The following is a 6107-nucleotide window of genomic DNA, read 5'->3' as shown; positions in this document are numbered from 1 at the left end:
GCTCTTTGCGCTGAGCTCTGAACCAGGAATTCCTGCAGACTTCCTCAGAGTGTGTTCATTGTGCTCTGAAACAATAACAGCAGCAGATTCTAACTGTAGGTGAGGACATTACATAATGTGTAACTTATGTCAAATAGCAACCTTATGTGTACACATAAGTCTTAAAGATTTTGTCTTGTCAAACTCAGGGGTCCTCAACTTTTTTTTGTCTTTCAGCAATGTACAGTAAATTATTTCTCACAGTGTAAATATCTTAACTGAATAACAGATATCTTATGTCCCTTATCTAACCAGCCAGGCTGTGACACGCTGGGCCGGATGTCATGTGATTAAAGAGACCTTTATCTTTGTGCAAGAGCTTCCCTCAGGTTTGGCAGGTTTCCAACTGAGAATACCAGAAGCCTGAACGCTCAGGTGGATGCTTGGTATCATACATATTAACAATAAGAAATTCAGTTGCATCACAAAAAGAATAAAACTACCTGTGCAGAGACACAGACCATCTGTTATTAGTTGCATAAGCCAGATGTAAAGACATTAGTCAGGTTATAATGACGACATTATGGTGTAACGTCCTGTGATTAATGTCTAGGTGGAAACAGGTGAGAGCTACAAAAGGTGATAAAGAAAATTCCAGTATATTCAGGTTGAGAGAAGAAGTAGTCGCTTTGAAAAAAAAACTGATTTTCTACAGGTTTGTGCTTCAAAATAATTCCTTAAATCAACTTGTTACCTGATATAGCAACTGTGACTCACCTTTTCTGGACCATGGTCGTGTTTTTAGGAAATAACTTCAAATAAATGATGTTTGCTGTGGCTCACATTTGCATCTCAGCATGATATATTTCACCACTGAAGGCAGAACACAGAAAACCAGAGTAAAGCTCTCTGTCTCTGTTGTCAGAAGAAAAAGCAGGGCTGACATACAGAGACAAACAACCAGTCACACACACATTCACACCTATGGGCACCTGGGATTCACCGGTTAACCTGATGTGCATGTCTTTGGACTGCGGGAGGAAGCCGGAGAACCCGGAGAGAACCCACGCAGGCACAGGGAGAACAGGCAAACTCCAAACAGAAAGCCTGAGCCCAGAACCTCCTTGCACCAACGTGCCTCCAACATTATTAGCATTTTTTTATAATTACATTTTTTCACCAAAATTGTCATGGATGTCATGAATCATGGAATTTAACTAACTAACTAACTACATTTTCAACGGCTTTTCAGCAGCTAAACTCAGTCGTGGCGTTCTTTCTTAAATGGAAATCAGAGGCGTGCAGAGGCAATGACGGAAGAAGCACAAATAAAAAAAGTCATTGCCAGTCAGGTGCGGAGTGTTCTCGACCTAACATCAAGTCAACACTTTTTGGCAAGCGAGTGATGGCCTCACCTGTGCCAAGCTCTTACCTGTAGTCCGCCTTGTCTTCGCACATCGGCACGCTAATGATTTCGGAGTTAAGGCTGGGTGTGGCGGATACAGTGTTCTGAGGAAGAGAGGATTTTTTAAGATCTCAGAAAGGGGAACATTTTGATTACATGTAGAGACTCAGCTTGGCGTGCCCTCAAACATAAGAACAGCTTCGCTTTGCCAGCTCAGGTATCAAATAACAAACACTGATGAGGGTGAGAACAAAAACCAACAAACAAACTAGGTCAAGTGATGCCACATTTGTTTATTAGATAAACTGATGTCTTCTTACCTTCTTACCATACAACACATGCAGAATCCATAATATAAGGTGATGCTGTGTGGCAGTGGTATTGGATGAAGAAGAATTCAGATCCTTAAGTAATCGTAGGTATTTAACCATTAAACAGTTTGTGCATCACAGCTCATTTGTGGGTGAAGTTAAAGCACAAGGAGCTCCATCAGTGCAACTTGGTTCTCTTCAGTGGCCGCCTCAACACTAATACACCAGAGCTCTGACAGCAGACCTACTCCATCACTTCTTATTCCTCTTATCATCGGCCCGTCAATGATGTAGTTCCGAACTAAACCTCAAAATAAGAGCATTTTTAAACTATTCAATGAAGCAAAGTGTAAGTTCCATCAGGAAAACTATCTTTATCTTTATGCCTCTTTTATTAACGATTCTCTCTCCCTCTCTCATTCTTCTCGTAATCAGCTGAATTCAGCTGTTATTGACATATTATACAGAATGGCCCTTTCAGATTGATACATTATTACATTTGTTTTATTGTCAGTCTTAGCAGAAAACTCAAATAGTACCTCATGTACTGTTCTAATGTACTGTACTTGAGTAAATTGTATTGCACCCTTTGGCATGACATACCAGTTTTCTGGGATGATTGCCCATTTCTGTTCTATCTTTTATATTGTGTAACATTACATGCCCTGTTTTCACAGGAATTTACACTGACAAAAGAGAATTGTTTGACAAACTTAAAAAAAATGCTTCATTTGGTAACTCATCAATTTAACGAGTTAGATTAACACAATAGCTTTAAGTCAGATGTAGTTAATAATCAAATCAATGCAACTTAAATTTTCCACTTTTTCCAACTCAAATACTTTCTTTACCCAAAAGTAAAATATTGCTCCATAGCCACCTTAAGTATGGTTTCAGGAAGTTGTAGTTTTGTAGTAACCTTAATGTGTCATTTTAGTTTAGTTTGCTAAATATAATAAAAAATACTGTTAAGTTGTTTGAAAAAAAAAAAAACCTAGGCTCCAATCTGATATTCTTTTTAGGCTCATTCAAAACTTTTCATTAGGTGAACTAAACTAACCTTTTGACAGTGAATTGGCTGACTGAACTCATTAAATGATGTTTGACCTGACAAACTCTAAACCAAGAGCCGGTCTGTGTGCTTTAATCACTCTCATTCTTAACTACTGAACAAATATACTTAAGCACAGTCCTGTGCTCTTCATCAGCTGTTGTTCAAACAAGCATGAATCACACGCTGTGTTTTACACACAACTCAGTGCTTCATCACAAATGAAGAAAACGTTAGAGTGCTGAGCCACTGAAGTGTTGTGTAAATGTGGCATGTTTTAACACGCTCATGCTTTTAGCTTACCGCCCACTGGTCTGCTCAAGGATCCTGAATATGTCCGTGTAGCTACATTTCTTCTCACTTTCACTTGCCAAATAGCCTGAACGCTTCCACTCAACCCTAAAACACAGGTTTGGTCTGGTTTTAATCGTCTTTTTCAGATAAAAGCTTCAGATAAAATCCTAACCTCAAGCCAAGAACCAAACCCAGACTCAAAACCAGATCACACTGTACCTAAAGACTTTTGATTCCCGACCCTGTTTCTGCAACTCCTGTCCATCGCTAATGTAAAAAATGTTGATTTAAGTGGTGGATGCGTCAGTGTCGTGTTGTTGCTGTGGGGGATACAGACTTGTTTTTGGGTGTTGCGTCTATCCATCCCATTCTCGTGAACACGGTATCTCAGGAACACCTTGAGGGAATTTCTTCAACTTTGCTACGAACGTTCACTGGGTACGGTGGCCCTGAGAGGTCAACACACTGCAACCTCAGAAAACACATGCAAACAGACAAATTCAGAAAACATCTTCACCAGTTTTGACAACACACGAGCTGCAAATACTCACAACACAACAGTGTTTCCAGGGGACACTAAGAAGTGATGAACCTGGTGGGGGCGCACTTGTTGTTCGATACCTTGCGACTTCTGAAGTTATAAGCATTGAACAACATGTGCGTCCTAGCAGGTTCGTCACTATTTTTTGCGACAGTGAGAGAGACAGGAAAGCGAGGGAGAGAGAGATGGAGCAGAGGGCCACAGGTTGGACAACACCTTAATGGTACACTGTCTACCAGGTGACTCTTACGACACAATTTAACTGAAATGTGTATAAGGATAAAATGAAGTGACGACATTTTATATCCAAATGGTCAAAGATCAACTTCGCTGTGACATCATAATGTTGTGCTGAACACTTCTGCTCACTATTCAACACTGTAACTCTTCTAGTTTTTTTTTTTTTAATCTAAACTGCTTTTTCTTAGATCATTTCTCTGAAACAGAATCAAGTTCTGTGCCGAAACTAAAAACTTCACCAAATGTTTCCGCTCTCAGAGGTCAATACACTCCCGTTGGATGGTATTCAGACAGCCTGAGGGTTGTGAAAGTCTTTAGGCATTCGGGCAGGAGGAGGCGCGGGGTGGGGGCGGTGGTGGAGGAGGCGCGGGGTGGGGGCGGTGGTGGAGGAGGCGCGGGGTGGGGGCGGTGGTGTGAAACCAGCCTCAGGTTTCACTATGAGTGACACAACTTTCACTTTAAACCCCAGAAAAAGACTCTGAATGCTGGTACAATAAAGACAGACTTTTATCATTCCACTATAGAAAATGATCAAATCTATTATACTATTTAAAAAGCTCTGATTCAACACACTAAGTTTGGTTGTTATCCATTTATGGAAACAAAAAGTCGCCACTGTGCCAAATCAAGGCACAGATCCAATTAGGGTATTGTGCTCGTTTCATTTCAATTTATTCCACATAACCCTCATCATATGTCTTTCATTGTCCACTTAAGACCAGAACGTTTGTTCCTGCAGCTCTCCACATTGTCTAGGGCTCCTGCAGGATATTGCTCAGACTCTCCCAGCGAATACACCGGCCCAGGAATGTTTTTTAATAGAGTTTCCATTGTCCGTTGATGTCGACGCCACACCCAGTTCACTGTGCTCTGAAAGCCCCTGACTGCTCACATCATTAGTATCCGTGCACTTCTCTTTAGAAGCCTCTAAAAATAAAGAGGTCAGATTATTTGTTTTTGTTCAGATTTGTCCTCTTTCTTATCGTCCACACATTCTCCTTAAACTAAGCTAACCTGCACTCTACTGCATGAACCCTGCCTCTTACCAGATCCTTATCATAATTACCTCCGCCAATGAGATTATGTTTGTTTGTTTGTTTGTTTGTTTGTTTGTTTGTTTTAGTTGGCGAGGGAAGAATGATCCAGTTACATGGGCAGATCCAGGGAATTCTTCTTATCACTTTCCTTAATGTTGTGAGATCAGGCATTTTTCAACATTTTTGTCAGTTTCTCAGTAAATAATGTAAAACTAGAAATCACCTCCTTGCGGTTGTATCCCTCCTGCACTCAGACTAGTTTCAGATTTTATCCACAGTCATAGAAAATATTTGTACAAAATTTGAAGAAATTCCCTCATGGCGTTACAGAGACATCGCCTTCAGGAGGCCAAAAAAACGTTTTCTGAGGTCACTGGGACTTTGACCTTTGACCTTTGACCTTTGCATCAAAGCGTTACAGTGATATCGCGTTCACAGGAACGGGAAGTACAGACAAACTGAAAGTGACCCACTCCTACTGATAAAAAAGTGATGAATCTGCTGAGACACATTTGTTGTTCAATGCTTTCAACTTCAGAATTCACAGTTGGGCATCGAACAACAAGTCGCAGCCAGGTTCATCACTTTTCAGTGTCCCCTGGAAACACTTCTGTTGTGTTGTGAGTATTTGCAGCTCATGTGTTTGAAGATTTCATGTTTCCTTGTGTTTTGTTTGTTTACATGTGTTTCCTCAAGTCCATTTTTGTCAATTTCTCAGTAAATTATGTAAAAAAAAAAATAAATAAAATAAAAATCAGACTTTTTATGATGCTGAGATTTGTGCGTTTGAACAGTTTGGTGTAGATCCAGATGATAATCCAGATCTGGTCGAGGAAAACAGAATCTGAATCACATACTGATTCAGCTGAATAGTAGTTCATTCAACATACAACCATAATAATCAATTACGACACAGCAATGACACAATGCATATTCAACAGATAATAAAACCAGACTGGAGAACAAAAGACGTGTTGGATTGTTTGGCCTTGGTAAAGGAGAATGTTCTATCGAGCTTTAATCACCGACCCTAATGTGGAAATCTCCCTTTGAGGAAGTGAGGAACAGTTTATCAGATCTGGTTCTGCAGTTCTGATGAATCTTTGTCGGATTCTCAGGAAACTTGCAAAACACACACACACACACACACACACACACACACACACACACACACACACACACACACACACACACACACACACACATACATAAGCACATACCTCAATAATATGGATCAAGAGAAAAAAAA

At 40.2% G+C, this 6107-nt stretch overlaps 1 long non-coding RNA gene across 1 annotated transcript in view; it reads right to left on the bottom strand.

The window, feature by feature from the left end:
- The window catches only part of LOC130184052 (uncharacterized), a 38763-nt gene that overhangs the window by 26864 nt on the left and 5792 nt on the right, over nucleotides 1-6107 (bottom strand). The window contains exon 2 of the long non-coding RNA XR_008829919.1: nucleotides 1412-1488. This is a non-coding gene — a long non-coding RNA (uncharacterized LOC130184052). The remainder of the gene's footprint in view (nucleotides 1-1411; nucleotides 1489-6107) is intronic.

The sequence above is a fragment of the Seriola aureovittata genome, chromosome 16 (genome assembly GCF_021018895.1).
Source record: "Seriola aureovittata isolate HTS-2021-v1 ecotype China chromosome 16, ASM2101889v1, whole genome shotgun sequence".
In the NCBI taxonomy this organism is placed as follows: Eukaryota; Metazoa; Chordata; class Actinopteri; order Carangiformes; family Carangidae; genus Seriola; species Seriola aureovittata.
The sequence above is the reverse complement of the archived record's forward strand: the minus strand, read 5'-3'. Positions and strand labels throughout refer to the sequence as shown.